A 23477-nucleotide genomic window follows, 5' to 3' on the forward strand; every position below is an offset into this window, starting at 1 on the left:
CTTGTGGGCCAAAGTCCACAGGCTGGCACAGAAGGCCACACTCAGACCCTTCTGTCACCAGCAGCCCCTTGTGGGAGATCAACAGCTAAGGAAGGCTGGAGGCAATGCAATACTATGTCTACCCCCCACCCAAAGCCCAATTCAGCCAGTTGGCCCTGAAGGATACCATGACTGATGGTATCCAAAGCCTCTAAGAACCAGTAAGGAAGCCCCATCTCCCCTCCCCAGCCATTCTTTGACCTAAGTGACCGCCATACAGCCAAGGTTGTTCCTATCCCAAGCCCAGGCCTGAGGTCAGGTTGAAATGGACCCAAATCACCACCATCTAGTGCTCCCTGGAGTTGAGAAGGTATATTTATACTAGTCCAGTAATACTGGATTTCTCAGCCAGCTTAGTTACAGGCTGCATTTCCACAGAAGTCTAAACTCAGCCATACAATAATTACAATGCATAATTGAAATCCTAATATGGCTATAGCACTAACGTTCAACAATTAACAATACGTTTAAAACATAAGAAATGAAATTAAGGGTGAATAAAGCTTCCCCAAAGGCCAGTTAAGACCCCAATGTAATCCTTAAGCTAATGGCATTTGTAACTAGCAACCGCCTTCTCACTTGACCTGGACCCCAAAGGCGGGGAACCCATCACAGTTCTCCCTAGCTACCTGTTCCCTTGCAGAGGCCCTGAGGAAAGGATATGTGTGAAAGCAGCCACTTCCCTCGCTACCCCATGGGAAACACACAAGTCTCCCCTCCCCTTATTGGAACTTGCTTTGCAGTAACCATTTGCATGGGGGGGGGGAATATGTACACCAATAAATAAATTAATGAGTGAGGTGCCTCTCTGGGGCAATGACCCCCCTGCCCCAACACAACCCACATTGGTGTGAGGAGAGCTCACCTGCCAGAAGGCGTGTGTTGGGCCTGGTTATTTGGGCAATGGCAAGTCTCAGATGGCCTCAGAAATGCCCACTTGTGATTTCCTCCCAAACTTGTGCTTTCATTTTCCTTCTGAAGCAGGAGACAGTTGTGCAATACAGTGAATAATTACAAAGGCCTCTAAATGCTTAACTGGGGTGTTAATTTTCTGCACAGCAACCCTCCATCTCACAAGCTCTTCCCTGCTCAGCACCTGAGGACTTGCAGTGAGTGGGCCACTCTTCCCCATTCCTGCAGGTGAAACTGAAAGGCAGGGAGGGGATTTTGGACATCCAACATGTACATATCCTTCAGCCTTCCTCAGATGAAAATTGGGGCATTTCTCACCCCCTCACAACTGACCCTCTTCGACCTCTCATTTTTGTCCCCCACAGGAGAGCATTTCCTATCCTGTCCTGAGAAAACCTCTGAATCCTGATCTTATTTTGTTTTATTATTTGGTAGATTCACAAAAGGAAAAACACACACCAATAAACAAATTTTAGAAAGGGGCAAGATTAGACCCGGATGCACAAAGCACTTAAAAATAAATAAATCAAGACTCCTTGCACTCTGATCCACTTCCTCTTTCTTCCCACCCAGGGCAGCCCTGCTCTCTGCCTGCACCTCAGAGCTGACGTGTCATAGGAGACTGGGTCTCGGTGGTGGTGGCAGCCTCTCCTCCTCCTCACCTGCTCTCCAGCACCACTTAAGTGTCCTTGTCAGCCTCCCAAAAGAATGAACTAGGTTGCAAGACATACTACCACTGTAAGTGATGGTGTCCTCTAGGCTAATGGATGTGCCTTTCCTCAACCCCATCACCTAACTGCTAGCTAGGAGAACAATAGTCAGTGTGGTGTGTCTGAACTGGAAGCAAGCTGGAAGTTGGAGGCACAGAGCCATGCTTGATCTGTGCTGGATCCAAAGCTGTGATTAATGGAGACACAAGATCTGCTGGGGTGTCAATGCTGTCAGCCACCCGCCATCTTCTTCTCAGGTTGTGTATATCTTTGCATATATCCTAAAGACACCGCAGTCTCCACTGACTTTCATTCCAAGGAAACCGAACCAGGGTAGGTGTGTGGTACCCCTGAAGTCTCACACAGCTGGAGAGTGGGGTAGAATGTAACAATATCTACCCCAGAATGGGTCCATGGAACCCTTCATCTTTTTTTTTTTTTAATAGCAGTAGGGGGCAATTTCTTCCTTATTGATTGCTTTTTGTAATCAAGTCTAACAAATGGAACTTCTCTTCAGTGATTTTTCCAGCTAACCTGATAGAAAGCTAACCTTGTTATATTTATTGACAGAACATTGAAATAAATATTATAGGTCTAGAAGGAATGTTTCATCTCATTGATTTTTTTTTTAAAAGAAACAAATGGAGCCCCTTCCTCTTGGCATTTTATGCTAAGAATCATCTGAAAAACTGCTCGGCTTGATCAAATGCAAGACCCCAAACATGTCCTGCCAACTCCCCAAGGTTGCCTTTTCATTCATCTGGCAGTGACCAACCAATCCACCCCCAACTTCAGTAGTTTCTAGGATTCTTTCCTTTTATCTTTCCAGGACACTGAAAGGAGAGGGGTCTTGGCTTGTTTGACCGTGGGGGGGGGGGCAGGGAAGAATGGGGGCTGAAGCCTTTGCTGGCTACATGTGAGAGGTTTCCACCTTCCAGGTGGAGGAGCAGGAGAGCATTTTGCCAATCTTTCTGGTGTTCCTGGCTCCACAATATTCTCTGGGCCTTTCCTGCTAGGGAGGGCAAATGAGGAGAGTAGAGTTTTGAGGAATGGCATGGAAAGATCTCGGGAAGAATGCAGGCCGAGAGCCTCATCTAGGTAAATGGCCAGTAGGTGGGAGATGCACAAGCTCAATTCCCTGACTCAGCAACACCAACAAAAGGCATCTCTGCTTCCCTCTCGTCAGAAACTCATCGTCTCAGAGCACAGAGAAGCCCCGGGTGATTTTCCCAGCCTGGATGTCCACCTTGCTTTCGCACAGCAAGGACGAGCTGGAGCTGCTTCTCCTCCTCCTCCTTGGTTGAGGGTGACTTTCCCCTGCTTGCTGTCTCTGGCTGCAGTCTGGCCTAATTGGCAGGGCATCACCCGGCTAATCAGCCCTTGACGAGAGGGTGCCTGGTGCTTGAACGCTGTGCTGCTGCAGTGCCCTGAAGATGGGAACTTGCTGGATAGAGGGGCTGACAAGCTACAACAAAAACAGAGGGGGGAGGGGAGAGAGGAGGAGGAGGAGGAGGAGGAGAGAAATCCATTTTTAAAGATAACCTGGAGGCAAATATAATATTTATACTTGCAGCTCCCTCATAAACCCCCAAACATGTCTAATGAGGTGCAATTGCAAAATGGCTGAGTCCTGTGCGGTGGCCTCCTAGGCAGTCAACACGGATCTTGAATTTTCAACTATCCAAGTGCTGCAGGCTAAACTCCTCGGATGCGCCTGGGAAGCGTGGCAGGCGGCCCTCCCTCCCAGTGGGATTCAGCCACAGAAATGCCAGTCCAGGGGAAATGAGGAGGAGGTTGACACAAAGAATTGCTTGGGCAATTAGTGGGCTCATGGCCTCCTTGCTCCTCGGTGTATCATGTGGGTCATAAGAACATGAGAAGAAGAGCACAGCTGCTGGGTCAGGCCAACGGCCCATCTAGTCCAGCACGTTGTCCTCACAGGGGCCAAGCAGATGCCTGTGGGAAACCCTCAAGGAGGGCCATAGCAGAAGAGCAACAGTCTTTTCCTGTGGTTTCCAGCAACTGATCTTCAGAATCATGACTGCCTCTAACATGGCTTGTAGCCATGGATAGCTTCATCCTCCTCCATGAATCTTTCCAGTCCTCCTTTAAAGCCACCCAGGTTTCAAAGGACAGTAGAAAGTTGCCTGCAACCTGCTGACAGAGCTGTGTGTGAGATGCACAATTCCCCACTGAAATCTGATCCTCACCAGGGGAGTGTCCTGTGTAGGACCACAGGGGTGGAGACGTGGAATGAAAGTGCCAATCAAGTTCCAGGGATGGTTCTCAGGGCCTTGATGAGAGAGCCTTTATTGTTGTCAGTCACTAGAAATCTTCACCTCTATTTGGAATGCAAAGATCAAAATAGAAAGTGGCTGTGGACCCCCCTCCCCCAGCTGCAATCTGGGGATATAGCCAGTATATGACATTCCAAAGTTGTAATGCCATTTACACCCACTATTCGTTTCGTAAAACAAGATGGCAGTCTGCAAAGGAAATTGAACAATATTAAATAATTAAAAGTTGAATCCCCCTCCCCATGCACATGGAAATGCTAATATGGACCCTTTCTTAGAGGAGGAAGGGAGGGGGCATTCAGATGAGCCAGGGCTGACCTCTCCAGATATCAGATCCAGCAGGCAGAGTCCTTTTGCTAGTCTGAAATGGATTCTCCTCCCCACTCCCCAGCCCACCAGGGGTGGAAACGCCCAAGTCCCAGGACCACCTTTGCCTCCAGCCCCCGCAGGTGGTACTGGTGGGAGAGGCGTCAGTGCTGCCCCACCGGCTCACTGCAGCAAATATTAATAAAGCTGTGCTATGAATAATTAACTGTCATTTAAATATTCATATGTTGTTGGGGCAAGGCCCTTTTACCAGGCATTTGAGGATATATTAGTGAAACATGATGTATTTCACCAAGGTTGATGTTATCCTAAAAGAGCTCCCCTCCTGTACAGAGCAGTGAGAAGGGAGAGGGAATGGCCAGTTGACAGGTTGCAAATATATAACTCTAATATCCCCCTGCAATTTCATAAACGGCTGCTGCATATGAGCAAACCTAGAACAATATTGGAAGCATTAATTTCATTCGGCTAATGCTTATTTATATTTCATACATTGAAGCCTTCCTTAAAAGGAGCCCCTTTGGAAGGCACAGAGGGGGGGAGGGTGGCTGGGCAGCCCAAGGGCCTGTGCTCCTCCTCCCCACCTTGAAGACAATGGATGCTGCAGGGCTTTGCACCCACAGAATCATAGAACTGTAGAGTTGGAAGGGACCCCAAAGGTCATGTAACGCTCCATGTCAGAGAGTTAGCAGCATTCTACAAGGGATACTCTACAACCACCAGCAAATTGCAGGCCACTTCTGTAGTCCACATACAGGCTCTGGGATTTCCACAGGTGATTTTGTTTTAATTTAATTTAATTTATTTAGATGCTGTTTTCCCACAGAAAACCATGTCCCGAGGGGCTCCCCATAAACACCCGGTAATTATAAGAAGCCAGCAGCCTCGCATTTGGCACAGCTCAGGAATTCTAAGGACACCCCCCCCCATTTTTATTTTTATTTTTTAAAATCCAGGGTTAAAATCAGGGGTTTTGAAAAGTTCATCCCTCCCTCATGATTCAAAATGGAATCCAGCTGTATGGAAAGACAGGCAAAAACCAGGTCCTTGATCTCAGGAACCACCATGCAACATCTGGTTACGATAGCATGTGAGGTGTCCAAATGGTCAGAAAAGCTTTCCAAAATGTAGATGCAATGTATTTTTTTCTTATTATTATTTTAAAGCAATCAACTTTATTTAATCAATAAAAAAGCAGCAATTCTAGGAGTCGAATATCAAAGTATTTTTCACATTGTATGTTCAGGAAAAGGGTCCATCAAGATAAACCAAATTTCCTTCATTGGTGCAGGTTGAGAATTTGTACTTAAAGTGTAAGAAATGAAGTCCCACCATATAACAAAAAAAAATTAAAAAAAATTCCAGGTCTCCTAGTTCATTGAAGACCTTTAAATGGTGGGTCGTGTTCTTCAAAATTGCCAGTGTCCACACAAACACCACATTTCTCAACATTCCCCTTCACATCGGAGTTGTTTTTGGAATTTTGGCCTGAGCACTCTCAGCATATGGTGAGTTTAGTAGTATTTTGTATGTTGCAAATGTCATGGAATGTCTGTTTTCATCTTGTTTTAAAACTGCATTATGGCTTATTTGTTGGTGCATATTTTTGTAAACCACTTTGTGAAGTCTTCTGTTCAAAAAGCAGCCTATTAAAAAAGCAAAAGCAAAAAGATGTATAAATTATATTCAGACAGGTGATAACCATTGTTAGACATACTCACTGTAGACTCATTGAAATGAACGTGCCCACATCTTAGAGGCGACAGTCTTCCTGAAAGCAAACAGGTGTAGCTGTGGCAGCAGATTACTTTGGAATAAATGTTCCTGGAGAGCAAGGAGCACATTTCTGAGTTCAGGTGTTGTGCGCATTTGCAATGCTTCGCTACTCTCCCTCCTAAAATACTAATGATTTAAGGAATTTCAAAATTCAGCACACATAGTGAAATCTGCCCTAAGCAAATTGCAGGATCCGGGTCCCAAGCAAGTCGGACCATTCTGTTGTCCCAGCCAATTAAGAATAATTGGCAGACAAGTGCCGAGTGCGGATTTCGTGCATGGATGCAGCTGGGATAAGCACTTTCCCTGTTAAACAGCCAGCAAGCCAAGAGGTACAAGATCTGGGATGCTTAAAGGGCACCAGTGGGTCCTCCCTCTCACCTGATTGCATCAGAATTATGGAAATCAAAATCTGAAGGAGAACCACATCAGGTAAATGCAAACCTTAAAGATGTGCTGATGAGGGGGGAAACCAAACACCCTTGGTAGCTCTCAGGGGAGGTGGGCTCAGTCAGGACAGGAGGGCTCACTTAGCTGCCTGCATCCCCTTGCCAGAAAGCCTGTCCATCTGTCCACTCACCCACCCTTCCTGCTTGTGGAAAGGAACTGGGCTGAGCTTCACCAGGAGCAGAACGCTGGGCTGTGACTGAGTCCCACATTTCCCTGCTTCTGCAGGCAGCCTCAGATCCAAACTTGGTACTTTAAAACATGCAAAACTCACCAATGAGCCAGCTGCCGTCTATGTACAAGCACCAGCGGGATGTGAAATTGCTGCATCACTGTGGACTCTAAATGACAATAAACCTTCCACCTCTTATAAATTAAGCAGGCTTTCAAAAAAATGATATTTGCCGCTGCAACTTTTTATGGCTGTTTGGTAACTTTAATCATTTTGCAAAATGCAATTCCTGGCCATAAATCCTCAGCCAAGTACAGATTTAAGGAGATCTAGAGGACTGCAGTGGGCTGAGAGGTAGCTTTTAATCTGACAAGGCCAAAAAGTCGATTAGATTTATACCAATGCAGCAGCTATGCTGTAATTGCAATAGGGCAGGCTGAACCAAAATTTGGGACATCAGGAAGGGAAATTGCAAGCTGGAGAAGGGGGCAGGGGAGCATTACTTAACCTGATCTAGGCAATTTATGGGGAGCAGCCTCCATCAAAAGACCCAGGACTTACTTGAAACACAGGGTCTTTCATGCTTAGGAGACTGGTAGCCAGCAACAAGGGTGGTCCAACCCGTTTTGCCGCCCGAAGCGAAATGGGAAGGTGACCCCCTGCTGCTTCCCCCTGCCCTCCACCCCCACATTGAAGCCTTGCTTATCAGGGCCACACAGTGATCATGAGATCTCAAGAAGCCTTTTCTTCTCCTTTCTTCTCCAGTGGTGGCAGCAAGGGCAGGCGGGTTGCCTACAGGGGCAATGTCCCATGGCATTCTCTCGCCCGAGGCAGCTGCCTCAGTCTGCCTCATGGGCAGGCTGGCCCTGGCAGGCAAAACTGCAGTCTGAACTTTTGTGCATGAGGCTAAATCTCAAGCCATTCCCACCCACTGCCCAGGGCTGGATGAACCATTGGTCACCTTCTGCTTAAGCCCCCTGGTGGAGGGCCTGCAGTTTCCCAGCTCAGCCACAAAGGGGGGACATTGGGCCAGTCAGTCTCTCTTAGGGCCCCTCCAGACAACCGGCTAATTGATCTATCATCCTGATTTGCTGGCAGCAGGCTGACAAAGAGGTGAGATTATAGCTATTTGCCTTGATAGGTTTGTGGGAGCAGGGGGAGTCTTTGTTCTGCATCCATCCCCAGCTTGCTTGCAAGGAACTTAAACATCATGCCATTAATCACCAGTTCATCCCACACAACTGAATGCCTTTCCCCATTGCTTTCCAAACAGCAGAAAGCCTGATTCTTTTTCATAGAGTCATAGTTGGAAGGAACCCCAAGGGTCAAATAGCCCAACCCCTTGCAATGCAGGAATCACAGCTCAAGAATCTCTGGCAGATGGCCACCGCCCAACCTTTGCTTCAAAACTTCCAATGAAGGAAAGTCCAGCACCTTCTGAGGTTGTCTAGTCCGTTGTCAGCAGCTCTTATTTTCAATGTGGATTTGTTGTGCTGGTGCAAGTGGATTGCTCCCACAAAATAATTACACCCAGAGGGGGCAGGAGACGCTTAGCCCTGTTTTAGCACCACTGGGTTGTCATTGTGAAAATAGGGGTAAGGAAGGGAAAGCCGTGTGTGTGTGTGTGTGTGTGTGTGTGTGTGTGTGTGTGTGTATACGTGTGCACATGTCACCTTGAAACCCTTGGAGGAATGTAATGTCAGGCCATTTATGGAGAAAAGAGAGAGAGGCTCAATAAGGCATTTTAAAGGCAGCTGGGTGGCTTGTGAGGCCAAACTGAGAGCCAGCATGGTGCAATGTCAGGCCAGGACCTGGGAGAGACCAGGGTTCAAATCCACACTTGGCCAGTATGCTCACTGGGTGACCTTGGGCCTGTCATTGCCTCTCAGCCTAACCTACCTCATAGGGTCATTGTGGGGATTAAATGAGTAGGGGGAGAACCATTCAGGTCCTTGGAGAAAAAAAGGTGGGGTAGAAATGCAATAATTAAAACAACCAACTGGATAGCTCAGGGGGTTAGAGCATGGTGCCGCTAACACCAAGGCTGCAGGTTTGATTCTCTTATGGGACAGCTTCATATTCCTGCACTGCAGGGGGTTGGACTAGATGATCCTCGGTACTTTCTATTTCCACATGGGTTTGTGTGTGTGTTTTATTTTTAAAAGTCCTCATGAAAATTCACCAGCATTCTAGTGTGAACTTCTCCTAAGATTCGCAGTTTTGTATGCCATTGTGCCTAGTATACACACGTCTTACAAAGTGATTTCCCCTCATACAATGTATTTTTGGAAGTTATTTTCATGCATCTGTGCCTTTTTAACACACGTTTTATCCTACTATGTACCTTTCCATAAACATTCCCTGGCTGGAGAAACTACATTTGCAAAATTCAGAGAAGAGAGAATTTCAAAGAACAGCTGTGTTGCTGTCCACATATTTACTGAGAAGGTGGGAATTATGTGTCGGAACTCTACTCCACCGGTCGAGCCTTCGGAATCTCCTCCGACGGTGATTAACGACCTAGGCCTTTGATGAGGCTCCAGGCACGTTCCCATTATGCAGAGTATCCAAACAGCAGCAGAAGAGTGAGAAATATGAGCTACATCGCTACGTTTTATTTCTAACTACGCAGGACAGAAAAGAATATGCATCTGCTCTCTGTGAAAGACAGAGAACCAACTGGAACAAAGAAAGAGGAAACCAGTAAAATCAACATCTGTCTCCCATGAGACTCCCAACAGTCTGGAATGTAAACAGAATCTTGTGACTCTAAGCACTGCACAGTGGCATAACAGAAACCTAACATTAGGGCAGTTCACTCAAAGTGGATCAAATTTCTCTCCCCTCCCCATCTTTTGTCCTGCCACCTCCAGATATGGTTCTCCAAAATATTTCTCTGCCTCTGTTAGTCCTACAGGACCTTCCCCTGAGTGAGTATGTCCAGGGATGGCAGTAATGGGGTTCCCTGGAATTCTGTGCCCAGGTTTGGGGCACTTCACAAATACATTGGGGGGGATCAATGTTGCCCCATGGCAGAAGCCCCATGGGATGCAGAATGGCATTAAGCCCCGGGGGAGCCATTTCCTCGCAACTGCAGCTACCCTGCCTTTCTGCCTTTCCCATTCTTCACCTTGGCCGCATTTGCATTCCAAAAGAGTTTGGCCCAGTGAGGGCCTGTCTGCAGGGTGAGTGATGCAAGCATCGGTTTTCTTCCTCCTCCCCACAGAATATAAATATAAGATAATTAACACAGAGAATGCTTAAGTGTCTAATCAATAGGAATACAAGGCATTTCCATATGTCAGGGCCTGCTGGAAAGAGGCAGCCACAGGCAGTCCCTGGGAAAGGAGATTGCACTGCCAGGCCGTTTGGAAGGGATCGAAGGCTGCCATCTCAGTCACCGCCCCTTCCTCCCGCCCCCCGAAAATAGACGCAGAGCTTTTGCAAAGCCGAGAATTCAGGCTCTGTTTAATCACCCCTCCCCCAGTCAGCAGGGGCTGCCCTCTGGAAATTGCCACCCAGGGGTCTCAGTGCCTAACTGACTGGCTTTTGGGAGGGGAGTGCTGGAGGCAGGCAGAGGCACCCACTCTGTGTCCCGCCCCCAGCAGCATCACCAAAGGCAGGAGGAGCGGCACCCCAAGAACTGACCATGGTATAAGAAGATAAGAGGAACAGAAGAAGACCCCACCTGGTCTAGCATCTTGTTCTCACAGATGTCTGTGGAAAACCCACAATCAGGACCTGAGCACAAGAGCACTCTCCTTTCCCATGGTTTCCAGCATCTGGTATTCAAAAGCATTGCTGCCACCGACTGTAGGGGCAACGAATAGCCATCTTGGCTAGTAGCCATCGATAGCCCTCTCCTCCTCCATGAATTTGTCTAATCGTCACATAAAACTGTCTAGATTGGTGGCCATCGCTGCCTCCTGTGGGAGTGAGTTCCATAGTTTAACTCTGTGCTGTGTGACGAATCCTTCTTTTTATCTGTCCTGAATCTTCCAGCATACAGCTTCATTGGACGCCCATGAGTGCTAGTCTTATGAGAGGAGGGGAGAGACACGGCTTCCCCGAGCTGGTGTTCCCCATCAAGGATGCCAGAGCCCTCCTCCCAGCTGAAAAGCACTCCTTCTTCAAGCAGGAATCGAAGAAGTCAGGGGATTCTCCATCTGCATCTTTTCTTTCCTTTGAAATCCAGCAAGTCCTCTTGGAGTGACACCAGCTGTTGTGGCAATTCCACAAGGCATCTGCTCATGAACTGACAGGTTCTCTGCTCAAGTGGTTTATTATGTAAATGTTGCTCACCATAAAAATCAATGCTGTGGGTTTTTTGTTTTGTTTTTTTGCTAAGTGGCCAATATTTATTTGGCTCAAGTGTTGTTTAATTTGATGCATTTATTAGGGGACAGTCAAATGCCCGAGCTGGTCCTTAAGCTGCTTCGTACTGCTCCCTCCATGCCTTGAAGCCTCCTGCGCTTTTGTCCCTGTGCATAACTCAAGGACGGGAGTAATTGATATGAAACTTTTAGAAATTAATTTTGCTGCATCTACCCCTAAGAGGGAGTGAGAGACTGTGGGATCATTTATAACATCACAGTTATTGGCCCTGACAAAACAATACCTTAAAAACGCAGCAAAGTAAATTATGGCGCACGCAAATGGCTCGGGCCAGCCATGGCCCTGAATTGGACGATGGCCAGGCAAGCGAAAACAAAGTAAATATGCTTTTGATATTAATAACACAGACAATATTGATCCACCAGCCAGTGTCACTTGTCTGCTCCGCGAGGAGATTGCTTCAGGCATTTTGCCCCCCACCCTCGGGGAGCGTCCCTCCTTGCAGGCCATTTAATTCCGCCAGTCTCTAATTGTATCAGACAAACCCAAGTCAAAGGAAGGGACCCCTGCTTGCCAAGGTGGGCTGTTAGTCAGAAAGTTGTCAGAAACAAAGATAACTCAATTCCTGGGTCTCGGACGCCGTTGTCTTTCTAAATGTTTATCAGATCAACATCTCCTTTGGCTCGGAGCCTGCTGTGACTGGGGGGATGTGAACTCCAATTACAGTGCCATAATTTTTAAAAGGACCGGAGCAAACGCTTTTTGTATAATAAAGTAATAACTCCAAGAGTCCTGATCTTCCTAACTGAAGGTGGGCAATGGAAGGAAACAGAAGGGGGGTATCTTGGGTTTGGTCAGTCAACCAGCAACAAATCCACCCAACAGTTAACTTTTCCAGTCCACGTTTTACCAGCTTCTCCACAGGAATATCATGATGGGGGAGTTTGTCAAAAACCTTACTGAAATCAAGATACACAGCTGTATCCTGATCCACCAAGCTTGTAACTCTATCCCAAAAAAAGAAAAGAAAAGAAAATGAGATTCGCCTGGGTCTTAGTAATCACAACATCCTTTTCTAAGTGCTCACAGACTGGCTGTTCTATAACCTTTCCTGGTATTGATATAGCAGACACCCACAGTAAGGCCACTGTTGTTTCCCTATCCTCCAATTTGTACATATATATTCAATCTGCCTTTTATTCTTCAGGTCATGGATCTCTTCATAAGTGTACACATCATTTACACATAATGCTCCCCCTACTCATTTTCTATTTAGTCTATTCCTTTTGAACAGGTTATAACCCTTAATTTCTATATCCCAGTCATGAGTCTCATCCCACCAGGTTTCAGTAAAACTTATTAGGTCGTGTTTGCCATCCTATATTAAGAGCTCAAATTTGTCTTGCTTGTCTTCCATACTCTGTGTATTAGTATAGAGACAACTGAAACCATGATTTGTTCCCTCTGTCCTCCTTGTAGTTTCCTGTTCTTTAACAAGTTTCTGGAGCACCATATCAGTTTCCTGTACATCAGTGAAGCTATTGTCCCGAGTACCAGGTATTCATCTGTTATCTGTAATATTGTCTCCCTCACCCTCAGGATTTAGCTTAAAGCTCTTCTGATCAGGTTCACAAGACTCTTAGCAAACACATTTTTACCAACTACAGTGAGGTGCGACCCATCGCTTGCCAGAAATCCTTCCTCGAGGAATACGGTAGCACCATAGATTTGTAGGATGGCATTAGGATATTACCTTTCTGTGGTTTCATTGCTCAACTCAGGAGCAAACCATTTCCTTGCTGAATTTTACATGATCCTTGACACAATTCTGTCGTTGTTGTATTTCCTAGAAATGGCCCTGAAGCAAACTTCCATAGTTTGAAATGGAACTTCAGGTCTCCTTGTCTTTATGCCAATATCTTTTATGTATAAATAGGTGCCTTTGCTTCATTTCTCTATAGTTTGTTCTTAGGGAAAAAAGTATTTCCCTCAGCTGCATTCCCCATGCACAACTGCCTGGCTTTGCCTACTGAAGCACAGTTTAAACAATGCTCAAATACATTTTTTCAGGCTTATTTTCAAATTTCACTATTGTGAAGAAGATGGTGCAGGCATTTCAGTAAAAGCTCTTGTGATCTCCTCCACTGCAGTTTTTTTTCAAAGAATACTTTCCTTCCAGAGTTCAGTAGCGCACCAACTTTCCTGCTATGAAAAGACATTTGAAGGACTGGATGCACTTTGGTTTTGATGTAGTTCCATTTCTTAAAAACAAAGTTTGCAGAAGGCTGGCTTTCAATTATCCAAGTGATTAAAAGACAAAGGACAATCCAATCCAACCCTTTCCTCCATTTTAATTTGGTGGTCTGCTCTGGGTCTGAATGTACACTTTAGCAACCCCTGGGGTAGGTGATAAAAGACCACAGACTCAAGACTGTAATTGAAATGAATCAATCAGTTTATTGATACACAGTGCTTCATTCAGAGATTAATTTACCCTCTCCCCACAATCAACAATGGCCCTCTTTACTTGCACTTGTTCTAACTTTTGCATTAAAAAGAACAAAGAGTTAACTTGCTTTGGGCATTAAATATTTACATATAAATGTTACGAAGGTGTGTGTAAATTATAAATAATGTAAGGCGGGACTTTGTGGTTAGAGCTAAGAGACCCAAATTGTATCATCATAATACATTATTCACAAATGATGCATCTCTTCTCCTCCATTAGCGCGACTAGAAAAAGCCCTTGAGTGCTTAACTTGGATTTGGAGGTGGGTAATAAATGCGAGATAAACAAATAGCAGTGGGGGAGGAAGCTGTAGTTAAACAAGCGCAAATTGGTGCGACTCCGACTAATTTTGCCAAACCACACCTTGCCCAGGAAACGCACAGCGAGGGCTCTGCAGGCAAGAGACATGGCAATAAATCCAAATTACCTGAATTAATTTAACCCAGAAGAAGCACCCATCAAAAGTGTCGGTCTCACAATGAGAGGTGGTTAGATTAAAATCACTTCAGGACATCTCTGGATGTCCATGCAGTGTTAGCGACAGAGCGGATGCCTTTGGGATTTCAGGTGATGCCTCTTCACAGCCACTCAGTAGTGATGATTATTGCTCAGGTACTTAAGATGTTTTTGTGTGTGTGTGCATCTGGGCCTTGCACAGATTCTTCTTTGGGGCCAGCAGTCCTGAGACCAGCTGTTGATTTCCACAACTCTTTCTTGGACTGGAAGCGCAGGCATAGAATAAATATATTTTTCTACAGGATTTAAATTGTGTGCTCAAAGGAGGAGGGGTGCCTGTGGCAGGAGAAAGAAGAGGCTGATGTGCATTTAGGGAGAGGAACAGCACCAACAACTTAAATGTATCTTACGCACCTAGTTGTTGGGCATGTGAGTGGGGCAGAGATATTGCGTTTGTTGCTTGTGCGGTGGGTGGGTGGGTGAGGGATACGGCTTGCAAATCTTACTGCCATGGTTCATTTGCCCGTGGTATGGGTCCAACTGCTGTTCTGGCTGGAGTGCCCCAAAGGAGACCTCCAAGAGTCGAGGAGAGCTGTGGAAATGCCACTGGAGGCAGCAGCTAAGAGTTCGCCCAGTTCCAACATTAAAAGTCACAAGGCTAAGTATGTAGCTGTTTTGACTGGAGTGGCTGTGTGGGCATGAACCATAGCAGGAGAAGGACTTGAATATCCAGCAGGACTAGCAAAGAACATGGGACAGACAAGAACAAGGTGATACGTTCTTGCAATATCCCTCCCACAAAGCATGTTTGAAGAGCCCTGGTAGCTACACTGGGTTTAGAAATTTAATTGCAAACCACTTTGAGATCTTTTATGAAAGGTAAATAAATATTTTCTATATATGAATAGATACATGATTTCCTTAAGAAGCCCACTTTGTACCTGGGAAATTGTTAACAGCTCTCTCCTAGCTGCAAATATATCCCCTTTGGTGGCAAGGTGCTGGCTTTGCAAGTTCAGGCATGGCTAGGTGAATCATTTCCAGCAAGGTTCTCTGTTAGGGTTTGGCACTGAAGCCATCTTGGTTGCCCTGAGGGATGATCAGAGAAGAGATGGGGAGTGTGATCCTGTTGGTTCTCATGGACCTGCCAATGGCTTTTGAAACCATTGACTGTGGCATGCTGCTGGACTGACTCCATGGGCTGGAAGTTCAGGAGGTCACGCAGTGCCCTCTTTGCTACTGGCAGGATAGATTTCAGAAGGTAGCACTGATAGCTCCTGCTTGGCACCACAGCAATTCTGCTGTGGAGCCTCATACGGTTTTTTCTTGTCCCCTCAGTGTTCTTTAATGGTATTAGAGATTTGGGGTAAACCCTAGAAATTAAGAAATGCCAGGGTTTTGATTAATTGGGGAATGGATTAAGACATAAATTGCAGGGCTGTGCCAGACTGGGAATTCCTGGGCTGGGTTATGCAAACCAGCCTGGCCAAGCTAAGGGAACAATAGAGAGCCATGGAGCGCCCATTGAAGGTAGTTGCCAATGCAAGAGAACTGGCCTGAGATGTGAACAGGGACAAGGGTTTGAAAGGTTGCCAGGGTAATTGCTCTGGGGGAGAGCAAGGTGCTTCTGGGAAGAAGAAAGAGGAAGAAGGGGGAGGTCCATCTTGGTGAGGCAGAAGGAAGCCTGCAGTGCTTTGGGCCATGCTGTAAGATCTGGACCCCCTCCATGCAGATGGAAGGTGCAAACAGGCAAATAAATCCTATTCCTTAAAGCACAACAGCCTCCGCTGTGTCTTCTGTGTCTTCTAAAGGTACACAGACCCCGTGTGGGAGCCTGAGATCCCATGCACTCTTGCCATGGCCACTGGTGGAGGAACGGGGGGGAGCAGGGGAGTGCACTGCCCCCAGCACCATCGAGGAGGGGGGTACCATTGCGGCTGTCCCCCCAGACACGTGCCGTGCACCTCCCCTACTGTGTTGGGCACCACACCCCCAGGGCACACACCACGCCCCCAGGACACGCACCAGCCAAACCCCCGCTTGCTCTCTGCCCCTGGTGCTGGAGCACGCAGCTTCGCCACTGGCCATGGCTTGGCAGAGAGAGGGACAGGGGCTGGGCTTTTGTAACAATACCTTTATGACACTGCCAGGGGAAGCCATTAGAGGGTTTAAAGTGAGGTTTGTTTATTTATTGAGTTTCAATCCCTCCTTTTCCTCCACAGGGTTTAAGGTGGCATATATGTTTCTCCCACTCCTAATTAAATCCCCACAATGAGCCTGTGAGGTATGTTAGGCTGAGAGGCAGTAACTGGCCCCCAAGGTCACTCAGTGAGCTTATGGTTGAGTGGGGATTTGAATCCTGGTCTCCCAGGTCTTAGTTGCCTGTTCAATAATCACCAGTTCAATTGGTAAACGCCAAGAGGTGTGGTCATACACTCAAGCAGGAGCTTAGCTCTGGTCCCACTGGGGAGCACCAGGGTGGTGTGGGGCAGGGCAGGACAGTCACATACCTTTCAATGTATATAAAAGAGGGCAAAGTTTTGTGTTGGCTTCTTTCCCCTCAGAATATGGAAGAGGGGGTGAAAGAGGAGGAAGCCACTGGGGAAAAGGGATTAAAATTGCCCAGCAGGTTCCTCTGCCATATCACACTTTGCCAGAGGACACAGAGTGGTTTCAGAACAGATCAGGATATCATTTAACTCAATGATTGCAAATCCATGAACATCAGCAGCAGCAGCAGCAGCAGCAGGAGGAGGAGGAGGAAGATGGTGTCAGGAATTCCCTCTCTCAACCATCCAGTGAGAGATAAGCATCAGCGTTTGATTAACTGGTGCTTGAGGGGTGATTTATCAGCTTTCAAGCAATTTACAGGTGTGCAAAATGGCTGCGTTTGATGAGGCTCACCTGGTCCCTGGAGTGGTTCTGCCAGGTGTGTCTCCCTCTGCCTTGAGCCAGGCAGATTCCTGCTCAGACTGGATTGAGTTCTCCATTCATTCCCCTTCTCTCCTGCCCCACCAGCAAAATAAATTAGCTAATGAAACACCTTTCCCCCTTTTAGTTTGTACTTCTACCCCACCCACCCCATCCCCGTTGTGGCCATCATGGAACAGCAGCTGCGCTGACATGAACACAATCTTAGACCCATTTCACTTTTTGTGTTTATTTAGATGACTTATATGCTGACACCCCCGCTTTCAAGGCAGTTTCATATAAATAGCAGAAGCTTCCAAATAATTTACAGAGCACAGGGCTGGCCCATCCTTCAAGAGAGCTTTGCTGACAGACCCATTGTTGCTGATGCCCCACCACCGTTACGCCTCCCACTGCTACTGGACCCCCACCCTCTTCTTCACCCCTCCACCTTGCTCTTCTGCGCTACCACCTCTGTGGTGGTGGACTCTTCTTCACTGAAGGTTTTTAAACAGAGTTTGGATGGCCACCTGTTGGGGATTGTTTAGCTGTGATTCCTCCATTGCAGGGGGTGGAGTAGATGACCCTTTTAGCCCCACCCAAATTTTAGGGGTCTCTGCTTCTTAGTCATTCTCAGCCTGGTTAACATAAGTGTTGATCTGGTAGATAAAATCCACATGACTTTCTGGGAAGTGGCTGCCATTCTTTCCTTCCATTTATTTATTTCCTGTTCTTTTAATGCACGGTGGATTTGTAAGTTTCAGCAACATGACATGCTGTTGCCCCTAACACTACATGGAAAAATGCAGAGAGTTCTGCCCCATAGCCCAGAAACTTAGACGGCCTCTACCCCAGCAGAAATTCCAAGTGCCTACAAAAGTAAGTGAAATAAGTTTTGGGAGAAATCAGTTTTAAGAAATGAGCCATTCATCCAATGAGATATGGCAATGAGAAAGCAGGGTGGGGGGAAGAGTTCAGATCAAGAACTGCACAGCTGCAGATCATCAGCATAAAGATGGCATTGAAAATGAAATGAATGAATAATGGGGCAAAAGTGAGGGGATAGGAAGAGCAATCCTTTTTCAGAAACTCCTACAGAAAATGGGAAAGTTGAAGAAATGGGACCATTGAAAGAGACTTCAGGGTAATGAGAAAGTTATAATGGAAACCATGATGAAACCTTATGCAGAAAACCATGATAATGAAGAGAAGAAAGGCGAAGGGAGTGGACAGCTGTGTCAAAGGCCAAAGAAACATCCAGAAGCATGGAAAACAAGCCCTTCAATTTTGCTGCAAGAAGCTAATAGGAAGGGCGAGTTGGAGCATGTCTCAGTCGAATGGAAAGAGAGCAAAACCTCTACAACTCAGGTTCAAGAAGGGAATTGGTAGAAACGAAAGGAAAATAAAGAGACAGAAAATATTCTAGAGACCTCTGGAAATGATATGTAAAAATGGAGGATCAGAGCAGTTTTTAAAAGAAAATATAAGAGGGCAGACTTCACAGTGCAAAAGAACCAGGAGACAAAGTAAATAAAGAATAAAGAAGAAAATATTTATTGGGTAATGAATTCCAAAGGAGGAGGAACTAGATTGAGAAGACAGACAGTAACATAAGAAGGGAAGGAGAGAGGACAGACCTTCTAGAGTCATCCTAGAACAACAAGGGAAGAAACTTCTGTCCTGGGCCCAGCTTCAAACAGGGAACCTGGCACAGATTCAGAAGGAGGCAGCCTGAGCTGTGGCACAGGAGACTCAGGAACTTTGGGGTCTTGTCTCCCAGAGCCCCTTAAGTGTGACCTTCAATAGTCAGAGTCCCCTGAAGAGCTGGAAATCTGCTGAGGAGCCCCTTCCCCGTCCCCCTAGGACCTCCTGATCTCCACCAGGTTGGGAGCTGTCCAAGGTACTGCCACTCCAGGCATAAGAAGAGCCCTGCTGCCTCAGGCTACAGGGGGGCCCATCTAGTCTAGCATCCTGTTCTCACAGTGACTGACCAGATGCCTATGGGAAGGCTGCAAGCAGGACTCAAGCGCAAGAGCACTTTCCCCACTTGTGATTCCCAGCAACTGGGACAGCGGAGATAGAACATAGCCATTGTGGCTAGTAGCCATTGATAGCCTCCATCAACTAGTCTAACCCTCTTTTAAAGCTATCTAAGTTGGTGGCCGTCACAACTTTATTGTAAGAACAAATTCCAAAGTTTAACTAAGCACTGTGTGAAAAAGTGCTTTATTTTATCTGTCCTGAATCTTCCAAAATGCAGCTCCACTGGATGGCCCCAAGTTCTAGTGTTATGAAAGACGGAGGAAAAATACTTCTCTATCCACTTTATCCCTGCCATGCATCATTTTATTCACCTCCATCATATCTCCTTTTCCTTACCTTTTCTCTAAACCAAAAAGCCCCAAATATTGCTTTCTCTGGCCCAGGTGTGGGGAACCTTTGGCCTTGCAGATGCTTCTGAGCTACAACTCGCAACAACCCCGGCCAATGCGGTCAATGGCCAGGGATGATGGGAGCCATCGTTCAGCAACATCTGGTGGACCAGAGGTTCCGCACACATGGTCTAGCCCCTTGATATTTGGATTCCCCTTTTATGAACTCCTTTTGAGGTGAGGCAAATAGAAGTGCCCGCAGTATTTCAAATGTGATTGCACCATCAATTTATATAATGGCATTATGATACTGGTCATTTTATTCCAGTTCCTTTCCCAAGTATCCCTACTGCCATGATTCCCTCTAAGTCAGGGGTCAGCAAACTTTTTCAGCAGGGGGCCAGTCCACTGTCCCTCAGACCTTGTGGGGGGCTGGACTATATTTTGAAGAAAAAAATATATGAACGAATTCCTATGCCCCACAAATAATCCAGAGATGCATTTTAAATAAAAGGACACATTCTACTCATGTAAAAACATGCTGATTCCTGGACCACCTGCGGGCCGGATTTAGAAGGCTAATGGGCCGGATCCGGCCCCTGGACCTTAGTTTGCCTACCCATGCTCTAAGTACTCTGATTTAGACTAGGAGTGGGAGGTACTTGAGAAAGAGGGCTCTGAAGGAGAGGGAGCAGGAATGAGACAACAGAGGAGAGACTTGTTGACTACCATCCCACCTTATGGAATCATAGAATTGTGGAGTTGGAAGGGGCCCAAAATCCCCTGCAATGCAGTAACCACAGCTAAAGAATCACTGGCAGGTGGCCATCCAACCTGAGCTTAAAAACCTCCAGTGAAGGAGACTCCACAGCCTTCCAATGTACAGTGGTACCTTGGGTTACATATGCTTTAGGTTACATATGCTTCAGGTTACATACTCCGTTAACCCAGAAATATTACCTCGGGTTAAGAACTTTGCTTCAGGATGAGAACAGAAATTGTGCTCCGGTGGTGCAGCAGCAGCAGGAGGCCCTATTAGGTAAAGTGGTGCTTCAGGTTAAGAACAGTTTCAGGTTAAGAACGGACCTCCAGAACGAATTAAGTTCTTAACCTGAGGTACCACTGTAGTTCATTCCCCTTAATACTTATTCCTCGTAGGTACCGCTGCAAATACTAAGGGTAAGTAAATCCCATCTTTCCCAATCAAGAGATATATCTGTCATCAATCTATGTCAATTCACTTTAATCATTTGAGAAATGTTTCTAGGAGCCAAATGCCTAAACATTTTATAACCTCTGGGCACCAACAAAATTGGCCACTTTCCAGTCCTGAGGCACAGAGGCTGATCTTAAGGGAAAGTTGCATATTTTTGTAAGAAGATCAGCAATTTCACATTTGAGTTCTTTCCAAATTATCAAGTGGACCTAGTGATTTGTCAGTTTTTCTTTTGTCAGTAAAACCTGGAACTTCCTCTCTCATCACCATGATTTGCCTCTGTTCCTCAGACTCTTCCTGTGAAAATGAGTTCAGCCACAAGGATCTGTGCTGTATCTCCCACTATAAAGGCTTATGCATAGAATTCATTCAACTTCTCTGCAGTCTCCTTAGCGTTTCTTAGCAATCTTTGACTTCCTTGTTCAAAGTGCCACCCATCTCCCTGGCCAGCCAGTCTCCTGCTACAAATTAAGATAAAGAAAACTTTGTTGATAGTCTTTGTTTTTAGCAATGTGCTCCTTAAATTCTTTTTTAGCATCCCTTATTGTCTGCATTTCTTTTGCCAAAGTTTGCCACTTTGGCATCCATTTTAGACTTCTTTCTGTATCTTCACAACAGCCATGTGAGGTAGGAACATTGACGAGTTTAAAATATTGAACTGCTTTGGGATGGTTTTGCTGACATTGATCCATATGGGCAAACTGGATTGTATTTGTCTTTTGCCTTAAAGATCAGGAGCGACAGGAGCTATCCAAACATGGAGAGAGAGCAAGGAGGGACTCAGTGGCCTAGCTTTGAGGGTGTTCTTTAGAGTATCTCATCACCTCACAATGACTGATGCTCATTCTCACTTTTAAAAATTTAAAAAGATGTGATCATGTTGCCCCAATGTTACTTTTGTTTTCTTTTTCCCTGTAACTTTTTTGTTTCTGTTTTTGCATGGTTTAATATTGGCATTGGGGTAGAGCAGGACTCTAGTGCCTTTTATGACTGTGTGAAAGGCAGAAATCCAACAGGGCAAGCATTTTCTAGTATGTAAACACCATTAAGGGGAAAACATCATCTGTTGACATACTATCCGTCAGACATCTTATTCCTTGTGTGTGGCCCCTGATTCATGAAGAAAGGGCATAAATTTGCCTATGACAACGTAGATGCAAATTTGTACCTTGTTTTGCTAGTGCAGCAGAAGGCTCAACCTATATCCTGTGAACTGAGCCTAGAAAATTATCCTGGTGGCATCTCTGCCTTATTGGTGCTTTTCCCCTGGTCCTCCCTTCTCCAGGAACCTCCTCATTTACAGCTTCTCCCTTATAGTCATAGCAGAACAGGTGAGAAGAAATAGCAATAAAATGTAAGGTAGAAGAAAAAGGAAGGGGAAAATTGGAGAAAACATATCCCAGAAGAATTCATCAAAAGCCTTTAGAGAAGAGGAATCATTCAAGTTAGAACAGGGAAGAGGCACTGAAGAGATGAGGGATTATTGTGAAGAAAGAAAATAAAATTGCTTAGCTGGAAAAAATAAGAAGGCACAAACCCTATAATGCAAGTCATTGGGTGCTAGTAATTGTAGCTCTGTGTGGCTTTAAAGGTGGACTAAATCTGAATTAGGGACGCGGGTGGCGCTGTGGGTAAAACCTCAGTGCCTAGGACTTGCCGATCGCATGGTCGGCGGTTCGAATCCCCGCGGCGGGGTGAGCTCCCGTCTTTCGGTCCCAGCTCCTGCCCACCTAGCAGTTCGAAAGCATCCCTAAGTGCAAGTAGATAAATAGGTACCGCATTATAGCGGGAAGGTAAACGGCGTTTCCGTGTGCTGCGCTGGTGCTGGCTCGCCAGAGCAGCTTCGTCACGCTGGCCACATGACCCGGAAGTGTCTGTGGACAGCGCTGGCCCCCGGCCTCTTAAGTGAGATGGGCGCACAACCCTAGAGTTGGACACGACTGGCCCGTACGGGCAGGGGTACCTTTACCTTTACCTTAAATCTGAATTCTCCTCATCCCAAGCGCCAGCCTAGGGGATGTGGGTGACCCCCTTCCTTTGTTCAACCTGCATAACTTTAGGGTAAAAGAGTAGCCATGTTAGGGAATCTCCCCGCCCCCCACCCCTCCGCAGACTGGAACTGACATGCAGCAAGGTTCGTGCTTAGTCTAAACCCCCATCTTGGCCTCTGAAAGGACATATTATACAAATCTTCCCGCGGTCTTGAAATCCCCTAAAACGTGATTGTGTCAGACATTCTTCTTTGCCAAGGCATCCTTTCCTCCCTCCCTTATTCAGAATTCCAGTATCAGAGAGTATAACCTTGGAAAAGTATTCACTGGGGAGCACACACAGAGTCAATAATTCATGCTGCTTCTGCTGGGCGGCGGCGGCGGCGGGGGGGGGCAGGGGGCATTTGGCTGGCCTCCGATATGATATACAGAATAATGCATTAATGACTGCCCCTGCACCACGTTATAGAGAGATTTTTACACCTTCCTTCTGCCCCCCCCATTAAAAACCCCAGAGTTATTTAAAAGGCAACTCTGACCACATGTGCAGAAATATGCATGGGATTGTTTTGAATTGTTTCCTTGTTGGTGTGGGAGAGAGCAGCCTCCTCCCTCCCTAAGCTGGTCCGGAACTGGAGGAGAGTAAGACCCACAAGCCTCTAATTCTCTTAATATTAATCCAACAATCGATATGCTTTGGGCCCATTGGAGTTTTGATGGACAGAAATAAATAAAGCGTTGCCGCCTAACTAAGCTCAGTAGGTATGATGTTTTCCTGATGTCATATATCTGCCTTAAAGACGACCACTTCTTCATTAAAGACCCCAAATAAGAACAACCTCTAATACGGTTTGGGGCCCACGGCTTTCCCACCTGCAGTTTAAATGCAAAAGATTTAATGATTTAGAAACCAGAAGAATAACTAAAGAGCCCAACAGTCATTATCTCAAATAATGAGACTTTTTAATGCAAAATCAATGTTTGTTATAATGAAAATAGATTCAGCAG

The 23477-nt window shown here is 46.2% G+C and overlaps 2 long non-coding RNA genes across 2 annotated transcripts; one reads left to right on the top strand and one right to left on the bottom strand.

The window, feature by feature from the left end:
• Positions 1–5798: 5798 nt before the first annotated feature.
• On the bottom strand, positions 5799–9385 carry LOC308482409. Its single transcript, XR_013989263.1, has 2 exons — positions 9025–9385; positions 5799–5931 (listed from the first exon to the last, which is right to left on the bottom strand). It is a non-coding gene; the product is annotated as an uncharacterized lncRNA (long non-coding RNA).
• A 63-nt stretch (positions 9386–9448) lies between these two features.
• LOC308482473 lies at positions 9449–11804 on the top strand. Its single transcript, XR_013989296.1, has 2 exons — positions 9449–9610; positions 10683–11804. It is a non-coding gene; the product is annotated as an uncharacterized lncRNA (long non-coding RNA).
• The last annotated feature ends 11673 nt before the right edge of the window (positions 11805–23477 follow it).

The sequence above is a fragment of the Podarcis pityusensis genome (genome assembly GCF_964106645.2).
Source record: "Podarcis pityusensis genome assembly, chromosome: 8".
Classification (NCBI taxonomy): Eukaryota; Metazoa; Chordata; class Lepidosauria; order Squamata; family Lacertidae; genus Podarcis; species Podarcis pityusensis.